This window comes from Atractosteus spatula, chromosome 22 (assembly GCF_055471065.1).
Source record: "Atractosteus spatula isolate fAtrSpa1 chromosome 22, fAtrSpa1.hap1, whole genome shotgun sequence".
NCBI classification, from domain to species: Eukaryota; Metazoa; Chordata; class Actinopteri; order Semionotiformes; family Lepisosteidae; genus Atractosteus; species Atractosteus spatula.
Genome location: NC_142727.1, coordinates 1,306,676 through 1,320,281, shown reverse-complemented (window position 1 = coordinate 1,320,281; position 13,606 = coordinate 1,306,676).

The window sequence follows — 13,606 nt, the reverse complement described above, 5'->3', positions numbered from 1 at the left end:
AGAAAGAGAAAACAACGTTTCGGACGTAGAGCCTTCTTCGGGTTGCAGCTGTCAATACTGCGAGCAGTACTGGTGTTTCAATACAGTTAATAAAAAGTAAAACTCACTGTTTTCTTTTTTTTCTCCAATCTGTTACATTCAGCAAGTAAAGAGTAATTGTGCAGGAACACGTATAGAAATATGTCATCTTTGCAAAAGTTGTTTACTTCTTTTCTCTTACAGATTCAGTGAAACACGCAATTTGCCCACACTTTTGCAGCTATAGAAGGGATTGTACTGCAAGTGAGAGACTATTCTTTTCTAGATCTGAGTTTATGAAAACTGATTTAGAGGAATTAGCGAAGTGATTCTCTTGTCATCGTGCCCAAAGGAGACATCCACTGAAGTGTAACTTGTAGTTATGTTGAAGATCTCACTTAGCGCCCCGCAGTGAATATCTTTTTATTTTCTTTCAGCACGGAATAAACCTTCACTTGTTCCTTTACAGCTGGCCACTTGAAAGTGTCGAAATCTGACTGTGGTTGGGGCTCATTACTCCTGACCTGGCTGGAGGGCAGTTTGAACAGACACCTGCTGTTGTTACTCAAACGTGGGATAACAGCAACAGGAATAGCCACTGTGTCATAATTTACTTATTTACTCTTTATTTTCTATGCCTCCCTCTTAAACCCCATTCAATGAACAGTAATAACACAGGGTGTCCACAGCTGGGCTCAGACTGTAAAACTCTGAGTAACACTGCATTTCCATTACTGAACATGGGGTCTGTATTTTCTCATTACCGAGAAGAAGAGCCAGTTTTTCTTTTGCACATGTACTCCCAACAGAAGAAGAGGAGTTTATATTACAGTGGTGATTTCAGAACTGATCTCAAGACAAAGTGAAGATCATACAGGCTCTATCTCAAACCCTGCACTTAGCCTTGAGCCCTTCTTCAATGCCTCACTACTGTGATGTAAGCTGGTGTGGACTGAAAGTGCACGGGTATTTGAGGGGCACTGTTATAAAAAGGGGGATGGGACACCCTCGCATCACATCACTCTCTGGTGACACGGCTCAGGGTCCACATTCCTTCTGTTGTTGCTGCTTTTGCACGGCTTCTTTTCCAGTGGCTTAGTGCGCGTCAGCGCAGAAGGCTTTTAAAGACTTTGTCATGCTCTGCTTGATGGAACTGAATGTCATCTCGTCTGTCCCAATACAAAACTGACAGTACGACGAACAAATTCAAATGATTCAAAGTGGTCACAGTAAACTAAATAAAGTTAACTTGGCAGCACCTCAAAGTTTTGTACTATTAAATAGTCTTTCCAAATACAAAACACACCGCAGGTAAACAAATATTCATCAGTGGAAATGGGGTGACAAAATAATAGCTTTATATCAGCACTTCATACCTAAAATACACATGAATCTAAAGTAGCCTAATTAAATTTTGTTTTTACATAAAATATTATGAGTTTTAAAACTTAAAATAAGTTCAATTTCACTAAGACGTGAATATTTTGTTCTCCATGGCAACTTCACTCCGCTTTGATAGGTTAAAATACAAAAATACAATTATTCTTTAAAAATGTACATTTCGGGGATTTCTGTAAGGGTGGAAAACGTAAGAAAAGCCGGCAGTGTTACTGAAATCGAATTTAATTAGAAAGTGTCAATTCTAGCAAATGACCATCAGGCGGCGGTGGTGATACACGAGTCTATGGAGAGTCGTTTTACAGCGCAGTAGCGAGGGTCTGGGGCGAAATTAAACACCCCGATCATGTGACTGGGGTCTAAAAGAAGATAGTATCCACAGCCAATCAGAGTCTAGCGATGTTGCGATTGGTTAGTAGGGTTACTGCTGATTGACAGCTAGTTTTCCCCATTATGGACGAGCCCCGGTCCAGTTGCCCAATAAACTCCGAGATTTATGAGAGGGGTGGGAATTTTAAATGTGTTTTTGTTCCACCGCTCCTTGAAAAACAGGAAGGATTGCTTTTTTAGCAAAAATAAATATTTAATTGTTGTCGCCTTTCTTTGCCTAAAATCCGAGGCTGCTTTTTTGTGCTGTAGCTGTAAACTGTTGCGGTTTGTCTCGTATTTTGTTCGTCTGAACACATGAAATCACGGCGCTACGTTACACGCGTTGCTGTAGAAACTTTATTTCTGCTTCAGACACGTTGAGCCTCAGTGATCGTGAACATTCGTGCAGATGAAGATGATGATGAAGAAGACGATGATGGTGAGACCCTTGTGTGTCAGAGCGCGTCTTCTGACTGTTACTGGAGAAACAAGACTGAAGCTCAGACCTTTCCAAAGGCTTTATACCCTTATTTTCCAAGAGTCCCTGAGCTGTGAGGATCATGAGGACCAGCTGGACAGTCCACTGTCCACTCCACAGCCCTGAGGAAGGAGGTAGGCAGGACAAGAGCTCGTCTTTAACAGAAGCTGTGAGAACTGAGGGTAGATTTGACTTTATTTATTTGTTCTCATCGTACATTTTATGAATGGGCTCTTGTTGTGTTAAATGTGCTGTGTATTGTATTGTGTCTTTTCCTAGTCTGCAAAAACACTTTTCCCTCTGGAACAATTAAGGACGTTAGTTAGAAGTGTCCAGTCCTGGAGGGGTCAGTGTGTGTCTGCAGCAGGGCTGTCCAGTCCTGGTCCTGGAAGAGTCACTGTGTGTCTGCAGCAGGGCTGTCCAGTCCCGGTCCTGGAGGGGTCAGTGTGTGTCTGCAGCAGGGCTGTCCAGTCCTGGTCCTGGAGGGGTCAGTGTGTGTCTGCAGCAGGGCTGTCCAGTCCTGGAGGGGTCAGTGTGTGTCTGCAGCAGGGCTGTCCAGTCCTGGTCCTGGAGGGGTCAGTGTGGCTGCAGATGATCCAAGTGTTTTTATATCAGCAGCAGTCGAAGAGCTGGGAAAAGGTGTTTGTTTGGTCAAGTTAAACCAGTAATCAGCTGGTTTAGCTCCAGTCTCTGTCCTCTGTAGCTCTATACAGTGTACATGAGAGATCTAGAAGGTAGACACAGTTTACATCTTGATTTTGTGGGCTGGAAAGTTAGTTGTTACATTACTAACATTTATCTTGAACAGATAGAGATATTACAAATTCTGGTTTAATCTTTATTTAAAAAATAATTCCCTGAACATCATAATGCAAATGTTAATTTTTCCAGAAACATCATTTAATATTTATATATTAAAATGTGTTAAATATCTATTAAATATGTTTTTTTTATTTATACCTGTACAGATCTTAGTCTCTACTGGATCTCTTCAGTTTGCTGTGTGTTATGTTTGTATTGTCTCTCTCTGTTCATTCTTATAATTGCTATTGTGATGTGGAGTAGCGTTGTCAGTTGTGTTGAAAGGAGATGATCTCTGTTGTAGTAAACTGTGTTGTGCTCTTTGATCCCTCTGTCTGAGCTGCTCCTACACTGCTGTGGGTATTTTCTCAGGGATGGCCTCTGGAGAATCTGTACCAGCCTCAGGAATGGACACTGATATCAGCTGACTGTTCCTTCACTCCTTCATTCTGATAATTCACTACACTGATGTACTGTTTTAACATAATAAAACACTTCTGAGCAAACTTTTAGCCACTTGTTTTTATCTTATTTTTGTTCTTTAATTAAAATCAGGTTGTGAACACCTCTTCCATGCTCTTGGGTTTTATTTCCAGTGTCTGTGAAGGAAACTGTGGTCTTTGTGTTGATGAGAGAGCTCTCTGCTACTGATCATATCGAAGTGTTTCGGGGGAACTTCTGATATGAGCTCTGTGCCTTGAGAGGGGTGAGATTCTCATGGATAACAGTGGAAAAGTGAAGCCTGATTTTCTACATTTATAATTCAAGTCTAATTCCATCATACTGTCAAACTCCGAGCTGCTGAATACAAACAGATGGAGTCACAGTGACTCACTGCAACACCTTTCCCAGTGAAGCAGGGTGCTGTGCAATAGGCAGGACTGACAGCCCCTCTGAACACTGTGCAGGAGCACAGCAGCTCCAGATCACTGCAGGATTGAGCGCAGCTCCAACTATCCTCAATCTTCACAAACATCATGAATTCACTTCATGTGCGCTGCAGTTGTGCAGTGGCTCCTGCAGTCCAGCTGTGCTCTCCGCTATGTTTTTATTACAGAAGGGGGTCCTGCTCTCCGCCTGGCGGCGAATCGCAGTTTTAAAGCTTTTATATTTGGCGGCGCTGTATTTCTGCGCGACGCTGTGGCTCGTCGTGTAGCGCGCTGGTCTGCGGGCGGTGAGAATCCAGGTTCAAATCCCCGAGCTAGTCTCCAATCGAATTGCAGTGACTTTTGTAAAACCCGAAACACAGTAGATGAGCAGAGATCCTACTTTTAGAATTGCGAGAGGAGGAGGGATACCTTTTTATTTTTTTGATTTTTTTCGTTTACCGAAATTGTGCCAGATAAGTATGACCGCGGAGTTACTCCAGATTTGGCAGGAAGTATAGCTCACTCAGCTAAACCTCCACATCTCCACCCCGGAGCCCCGGGTTCGAGACCCGCCTGGCTCTTGATATTTTTCTCTCGGGCTGAACTTGCGCTCTTCTGATTGGCTGCTCTTACACCCACCTCTTCCACACGCTGATTGGACACCATTAACACTAAACCCCGCCCTTCACCACAGCCACACCCCGTCTCAGTCACCATGGTGACGGGACGCGTTCCCTCAACAGCGCGGAGCGTCATCCTTCACCTACCGGGCTGCGAGTGTCCTCGGGCGGCGGGGCTCTAATCGAGGCCGGGGATGGAGGCTGCAGTCTAGGCCGCAGACCAGCGGCTCCCGACTCCCCGACCACGACAGCCCGGTGCCCCGCGGCTGTAGCGCTGCGAGCCGCTTGGTGGGGCTGCTCACAGGGGGACCCGATTCACGGCTCTCTACACCCCTGTACCCCACCCCCCCACACCGCAGACCCCAGAATAATCAATTAACCAATTAACACTCACAGCAGTTTATTACAGCAAATAAGGGTATAAAGCATAAAACAATTACACTATACAGCAGTGTTATTAATCAGGTATCCACACATTTCCATCTCGGTCCCTGGTGTCTCTTATTTTGCTACCTTTATTGTCCTTTTCGCGCTCATCAGGGGGTTCACGTTATAAATAGGGGCGGGTCTGTGCTCCAGGCCCGTGCAGGCTGGGGTCCCGGCCAGAGGGAGGGGAGGCGGGGGGACTCCGGCGGCTCGCTGGCTGGGAGAGAGGCGGCTGGTACCCCGCTGCTCTCCCGGTACAGGCGCTTTGCTCGGCTGCCGGAAAAAAAACATGCATTAAATTTTTCTTACAGGTTTTAACAAAAGTAATAACGTTTTCTACGAGAAATGCATTTTAAATGTTTTAACTCTCTCGCTTTAACCTTTACAGCAGGACAGCCGGCGTTTCGAGAGCAAGGTAAGCGGTTTCTCTCTCTCCTCACACCGGGGGTTTCGGGTTTCACACCGGGTCTCACACGGCTGGGCTCCAGTTTCCTGCGGTCAGTTACCGGTACCTCGAGTTACCAGTTTCCCCCAGTTCAAGCTAAACGGAGCGGTCGGCGCGTCTTCATGCAAACCGGCTCCGGAGAAAGAAAACCCAGCCGGACCTGCAGCTGCACAGTGAGTCGATACCGGTAAGAGACGAAGCCCCTGTGAAAGTGGTTTTCAGTCCTAAACGAGCCTTGAAGCTGCGCTTTCCTGACCGGGTCTCTCTCGGCCTCTAGGAAGAAGAGACTCGGACTCGCCTGTGAATCCGCCGCGGAGCTCCGGTCACTCGGTACACGGGTGGGTCTGCGCTCAGGTCTCCACGCCGAGAAGGACCCGACAGCCGCCGTTTAAAGCCCAGAGCCGCGCCAGGATCCTGCAGAAGCCTGGAATACAAACGAGAAAAGGCGTATTGTGCAGGTAAAAACACAACACACAACAAGCAGTTTAAAGAAGCTGAAGCACGATTTTAATACCATGTTTCTCCGCAGAGTCGAAGCCACAAGTCCTACAGCCCGTCCGGCACCTCCGCCAGAAGTAAGTTTCGAAATTCATTTACTTTTCAAGCCCCATTTTATGATTTCCACCTGGACCGAGAAAAGCCGACAGCCGTCGCCCAGGATCCCGGTCTAGCTAAACGGTAAATTTGAGAAACTTTCTTTGTTTGCAAACTCGCTATTTAAAGGCAGAGAAGCGACTCGGGCGTCGGAACCGCTAAACAGCCGCGGATTGAGGTCTAATTGCAGACTGACCGCACCTGCCTTCTCATTCAGACTCGGCCAATAGGGGCGGCGGGTCCCGGAGCTGCTCGTCTCTGCTGGTAAACAGGGAGTTTTCAAACAGCCCTAGTGCAGAAATCCTGCTGCACGTCAGGACACGAGAGAGACTAAAAATCCCGTCAAAGGAACAGTTAAGCATATAATCCTCAGATGAGATTTGATTTTAAGGAGGTTTTAGTCGGAGCTACTCAGCTTGCAGCCCTTCCAGTGCACTCCACTGCAGTAATCTGACTCAACCAGCTGCTTAATTAGTGCTGATCCTACTAATTATCAATTCAACAGTACTGGGTGCAGCTACACTGTCATGCAGTGGACTGGAGAGGCTGCAAGTAGCTCTGATTCCAGTATCAAGGTCCCACCTTCACACTACAATACCCTGAGACAGGACGGGCTCCCACACTGACACTACACTGCCCACTCCTGCTCTTTATTCACCTCAAGGCAACACTGCTCACAGGGAACACAAATAAGGAACAAGCTGGTGTCGACTCCACACTGGAAAGGAAACAAGAAAATGGTTCTGGCTGTGGAGTCGTGTCTATGTTGGGAGGCCATCAGGCTGCAGAGAAACAGGACACCTTGAGACAGAACAGGAGTCTGAAGAGGCTCCGAGACTGAAAGCAATCACTTCTACACCTGTGCTCAACCCATTACCTCACCACATCCTGCCCAAACAGTTAATAAACCTCATTTGCAGCACTCATTACTAAACCAGTTTAGCTTCTCTGGTTTATACACTCTCCTGTGATGAATGTTAATGGTTCCTGCCCCTCGCCTGCTTTCTGACAGCATCCAAACCACACAGCAGCTCTCCTGCGCTTGTGTTGGGGTGAACTCGACTGTCGCAGGGGAAGGACATGGTTTCTGATGATGTGGAGTGAGTCTGAATCCTGCAGTTAGGATGTGAACATGATTCAGATATCAGGACTCTGCAGTGACAGTGTTAAGGACAATTGTAGCTGTTGTCTCACACATGAAGAAAACTCCAGAGCCAGAATCAATGTTCTTCTCAGTGTGGAATTCTCCCCTACTTGTTCCTCTGCAGCTCCCACACTGACACTCCTCTCCACTCTGAGCACATTCAAACAGGCAGGTTTTTCCTACAGCTGAACAATCTCCTTTCACCAACAGCCTCAGCTGCACTCCCACCCAAAGACACTCAGATGTTTTTCATGGTCCAGTGGAAGAATTCTAACAGCCCAGAATATGAACAAAGCACATTAATTCATGTCACTGGCCCTGTCAGTCAGCCCCTCCTGTCAAGGTGTATTGATACTGTGGGACACTTGAAAATGCAGGTTTTCATTGGAAAGGTACAGTGTCCTCCATCAGTACTTCAATGAGTCAACTTCACAGTCGAGCAATTAGTACTTGTGATCAGAAATAGGAATAATCCTGGTTTTAATCTGTGGTAATTCTCTGCATACATTTGATCATATCAAAATACAAATATCCTTTGTGTTGAACTCTGCATTTTGATGTTATTGGGACACAATCACTTTATGTACATTTCAGAGTGTAAAAGAGTATGTGCTTGTATATCCCTCTGGAACAGTAACTGCATGAGGTCTGTGACCCATTGAGCTCACTGCCCTATGTAATCATCTGAGATGCTTTGCTGTTGCCACTGAGTTCCTATTTATTCTTCAGGTGATCATACTTCAACTCTTTATTTCTGCTCAATAGGGTTGAAATTTAGGCATTAGACCCATCAAGCACTGTTTTTTTTTTAACAGTTCTCCTGATGAGCTCCTTGGTTGCATTATAAACTGACTCAAAGCTGCAACACCTGAATATTTGATGTGTGTCCTCTGAGCTGAGATGTAGATGACATGTATGGTCCCTGACTAACACCACCTCTAATCCTACTCCTGTACATGTGATCAACATCTGAGCTCAGAGGGAGTGCAGAGGACATTGAGGTGTTGCTGGAGCGCTCAGCTCCGAGTCCACAGCTTTCAGGTTTGAGCTTCAGTGACCCAGTACACTAGTGCTGAGGGAGACAGACAGGTGAAGGAGTCTCCTCATGATCTCCCCAGGCCAGGCCATGACTCTCACAGGAGGTGCTGTTCACTGGAGCATCTGCAGCTCCTTTCTTTCTCCACACTTGAACCTGTCATCTCTGTCCTCTGAGCGCATGCTGAAGCCTGGTGGAGGTAATGTCATGGCCTGGGGATGCAGGAATGTCTCAGACTGGGTCACTCATCTTCATTGAGGATGTAGCTAATGATGGCAGCAGCAGAGGGATTTCTGAAGTTCACAGAAACATGGTATTTAATGCAGCAGAAAATGCTTCCATACTTATTGGACAGTGCTTCACCATGCAACATGACAATGACCTAAAACATCCAGTCAGGGCAACCAAAGAGCTCATCAGGATAAAATATAGAAACTAGTCAACTGTGTCTGCATATTTCAGTCCAACTTGGCATCATGCTAAATAAATGACTTCAGGTAAAAGCATCTCAAGAACAGGCAATACCTCCTCTTCAATGATGACACCGAGTACAGTGAGCTCATTTACTGGTTTACACTCTGAAATGCATCTAACATGAATGTGTCCCAATACTTCAGACCATATGACATGATGAGGTTTAATTCACTACTATTCCTGCTGCCTCCTGCTGTTCATCATACTCGGAACTGAAATTAAGATTTCCAATTTCAGTAATTGTCTAGAACTCCATCTTATGCATGTGTACCTGTATCAATACTAAAATTCTGATGCTGAACTTGTCAGCTACACCTCAGTGTCTTCTACAGGAACAGCTCAGGCAGGAGGAAACAGTGGACAGTCTTGTGGAGACTGGCCTGGCCAGTACATTTTAAATCCTCTTGAGCAGTATTTTACAGGCTGAAGAAAATCAAAACCCTAAAACTCAAGAATAGACGAGAAGCTCTGTATGTCCAGACTGCAGGTAGTTACTGTCCCAAAGGCAGCTTCACCCACATGTTTCCCAGTCTTTACTGTCACTTGAAATTACAGCATTGAACTGGCTGTGCTTGAATATGATCAAATGTATGCAATTCCAAAAATACAATGTTTTATTCTGTTTGTTATTCATCGTCTCCTGTTCATGAATAAACATTGCTTGACTGTAAAGTTATGGCTCATTGCTGGGGGGTACTGGGTGCAGATCTAGGACGAGTCTGGCTGTATTTAACAATGCAGGGGGTTGACATGATTTGCTGTGGAACTGAGGGACCTGTGCTCAGGGCAAACTGAGAACTAGATCTAGTTACGGGAAGCACTTCATTAGTAGTAACACCCTGTTCAGTGGAGTGCTCTGCACTCGGGTTTTAACTGTACAACAGGCTAGAGCCCATTCAGTGATCTAGTGCTCAGTATCCCGCACTGTCCCGGGACAGATGTGATGTCAGTACTGTACAGCACACCTCGCTCTGCATGACCTCGGCTCATACAGATTACTTATAGAGCCACGTTATTTTTAAAAAGCCAAAACGGACCTAGAACGAGTCAAAATTAATATACAACATACGGGTGAGAGTAGAGTTTAAAAAGCACAGCCCAGCTCAGACAAACAGACCGCGTCTCTGTCGGCGCTGCAGCGCGATGTGAACAAACAGCGTCTTGATCAACTTCCTGACGCCTGTGCCCTGCTTGAACGTTGAAATTAATAAAACTTCATATGCTTCCTACATCTGAATCGAAATGAAAGCAGGCGAGCATTTCTCGTGACAGTAAGGACACGGTCTGGAGGTCTTGAGCCCTTTTTATTCGAATTTCATTTTCCCGACAGTGGGACGAGCCCCTGTTGCGCAAAGCGAGCTGCGCTGTACTGCCGAGTGATTCCCTGAGCCCCCCCGCCAGCGCAGCTCCTCACTCCTGTCTGCTTACTGTCGCTGCGCTGCTGCTCAGTGCTGAACTCCGAGCTCTTACCTGCTTGTCTTGTGTTTCAGGTCTCCCCTGGCTGCTGTCCCTGCCGCCCGCACAGGACCCCTCCCGCACTGACCAGACTGCTGGCGCTGGACAGGAAATCGTCATCCCGGACGCTGTTACTTGTGATTCTGTATCTCACTCTGTATTTTTGTTTCATTGTTGCCAACTGTCTTTGATTTGTATGCTTGCAAAACTTAATAAAGAATTTTGACTTCTGTCTTACTTTCTTCTTCTTTTCTTCGAAACATTACTTCGAACACAAACATAAAACCAAACAAAACGGCGAACGAGCACCGCCCACAATGAATATTCAGGAGGGGCGTGGTTAATGATGGGGCGTGTCGTATATTTAAGTAGGGGAGTGTAGCATTATTCATGAGGGTGTCACCAACTGATGACGTCACATCATCCAATCAAAATTCTTGGATTTGAGCCCACCTCCAAGATTTTTACTATCACATGATTGGTCACATATAAAGCACCACGCCCATGTCCCACCCATGCCTCATTCTGATTGGATAAAACCCCATTTTCTCTATTCTGATTGGTTGAAAGACATGTCAATCAAAAAACCACACCCCCCAAAATGACACAGTTCTTAAGGGCTGTCTTTATATGATTGACATGAGGTTTAGCCCAATCGCAGAAGCCCATCTCCAAGACCAGTCCTGGGTGTGATTTGAATAATACTAATGAACTTTAATTCACTTGATACATAAACATTTTTCTCATTAGAGTAAATTAGCATAATTCAGAATATTAATTACTAATTAAAATAATAAACAGATACGCCTTTTCTGTTGCAATTTTCCTAAGATATTTCGTTTTTAGTATTTTCTGGCAATTTGATAGACAGCAACCAGTATTTTTTAAATACATTATAAACAATATATTTTAAATACATTCCCCAAAAAAGACAAATGAGCCAGAAGTAAAACAAATTTCAAATTTATTTGTGTTCAGTACAAGTATAAACATACATTTGAGAAACCAAAAAGCATTCGAGTGAAAACGCTCTCCAGTTCAAAAACATAAAACCAAAACAAACAACAAAAACAGAAATCATTAAAACATAAGTTACTAAAATACAAGTGACTCGGTCAACCGATTTTAATAGAAATTTAAATACATATGAGAGTGTTAACGCTGACATCTTACTAACAAAAGAAGCAGTAGAAAAAAAAACACGAGTTCACACAGTAAACATTAAAAAACAACGTAATTTTCACTAGAATTGTTTTTTCTTTCACATTAACACAACACATATACAAATAGCTTATTAAAATCCAAGTGACGAGTGCGCGATTTTAATAAATGCAAATTAATGCAAATAAGGAGTTTACTTTTACATCTTACAAAAAACAACAGAAAATCGCTTTTTCCACACTAAAGCAAAGTGAGCGTTTTAATTCAGTACAAACAATAAAAACCTTAGAAAAGACAAAAACAATTCTAGCCAAAAACTAATTTTCTAGTTCACATTAACAAGAAAAATGCAAATCAGCTCATTAACATACAACGACTGATTTTAATAAACGCAAATGAGGAGTTACCGCCGCCATCTTGCTAATCAAACACAAACACAAAATCGCTCGATACTCACTAGCTGAAAGTCAGGAACGTCCAGTTTTAAATCCGCAACGATTCTGTGATGTGTCATAACGACATCATTAAAAAATAGGCCAAAAAAAGAAGGAAAACGCAATAAAATCGGGAAAACGCCATTCACAAACCACACCTCCCCTTTTCGGCAGAACTTCCGGAAGGCGCCGTGCTGGGGGCGGGGTCTATTTAAATATGTGTGTCTCGGCCAATCAGAATCCATGACGTCTCGACCCAAAGCCACGCCTGTTGACAGTAGAGGGTGGGGCTGCACCGCCCTCATGCGTTGGGAGGACGAACTACAAATTAGATTAATTGTAAAACCGCTGCCTATATACTGAATATTAATAAAGGATTTTGGTGGGCAGAGCCGCGAATAATGTCGTCTCGCCTGTTTATTGGTCACTTTGGGCTCCAGGTCCTATAAATTCTGACCCGGCTGTTTATCCTCCTTTCGCGCGAGAGTCGGGCAAGACAGACAGCGGTAAGTAACTCGTCCAAACGCTTTTCAAGCTTTACTGCTCTGTGCATTTAAACCTGTATTAGGTTATTGTTTTACGATAATTTTCTATTTTATTACAATGTATTTGTTATTTTTTTTCCTGTGCTGTGCTTCCAGTTGTCTGCAGAATCCTGTGAATATTCACTCCTACTATGTGCTCCTCACTACCGCTCTTAAAATGTGCGTCTAACTTCAGACTAACAAACATCACTCTTTTTTCCGTTTTCGGCAAGATTTGTGGTCTAAATCACATTTTCAGTCAGTCTGGCGGGACCATGTACGAGTCGAGAGGTGAGTTTCAGTATTTTCTCTGCATCTCGTTTCTCTCCAGCTCTCTCACTCCGGAGCTCGGCCAGGACTCGCGGCCCCAGTGACAGTGAGGGGAGAGTTTTACTGCCTGCTGCTCTGGTATCGACAACATGTCGGGTAAGAACCGGGGAATGGTGTCAGACAGACGGGGCGCTGCTTTCACAGCCCGGGTCAGCTCTCTTGGGCAACTCACTGGTACCCTGGCTTGGCCAAGAGGAGCGGGCTCTCAGGCTGTGGGAGCAGCTGTCTGCAGAGCCGCGTATAGAGACCGTGTGCCTGGCTCTGCCGTCTGCAGCTGCAGGCTGCCCTCTGGTGGCGGCTAAGAGCAACAGCGTGTGAGCTCGGGCTTCTGAAACAGTGGAGCTCACTCCACTACTTCACTGTTCAGTCCTGTACTACCGTTCTTACTCACTGTAGTGTGAAATGTACTGACACAGCTCGACTTTGAGTTTTAATGACTGTACTTGTCTGTCATTCCAGCTTTCAACAAAGGCTTTGACTTCACCTCCAGCCTGGTTCCACTTTCACCTTCAGCTCCCTCCCTGCTGCCTCCTGCTGCTCCTCCCTCTACTGAGGACTGAGACTGTGAAGAGACAGAATCTGGCTCTGGGATTGACAGGGTGAGTTGGTTTATATCTCTGTACCCTGACATCACACTGACACTCCTTCACTACAGCTGCAGCAGTGTCACAGTCTAGATCTCTTCATACTTTCCTTTACTTCTTCCTCTGTCACTAATGTTCCTGATCATTTCAAATAAAGGCTGATAATTCACAGTGATATCTGACCATCACAGGAATCCTGAGTGTCTTCAGCTCCTCCTCTGAGTTCAGATGCTGATGGCATGTCCACTCCCTAACCCCACTCCTCACTCTTCTACATGTGATCAACATCCCAGCTCAGAGGAGGAGCTGAAGACACTCAGGAATCCTGTGATGGCCAGAGATCACTGTGAATTATCAGCCTTTATTTGAAAAGATCAGCAACATTCGTGACAGAGGAAGAAGTAAAGGAAAGTATGAAGAGATCTAGACTGTGACACTGCTGCAGC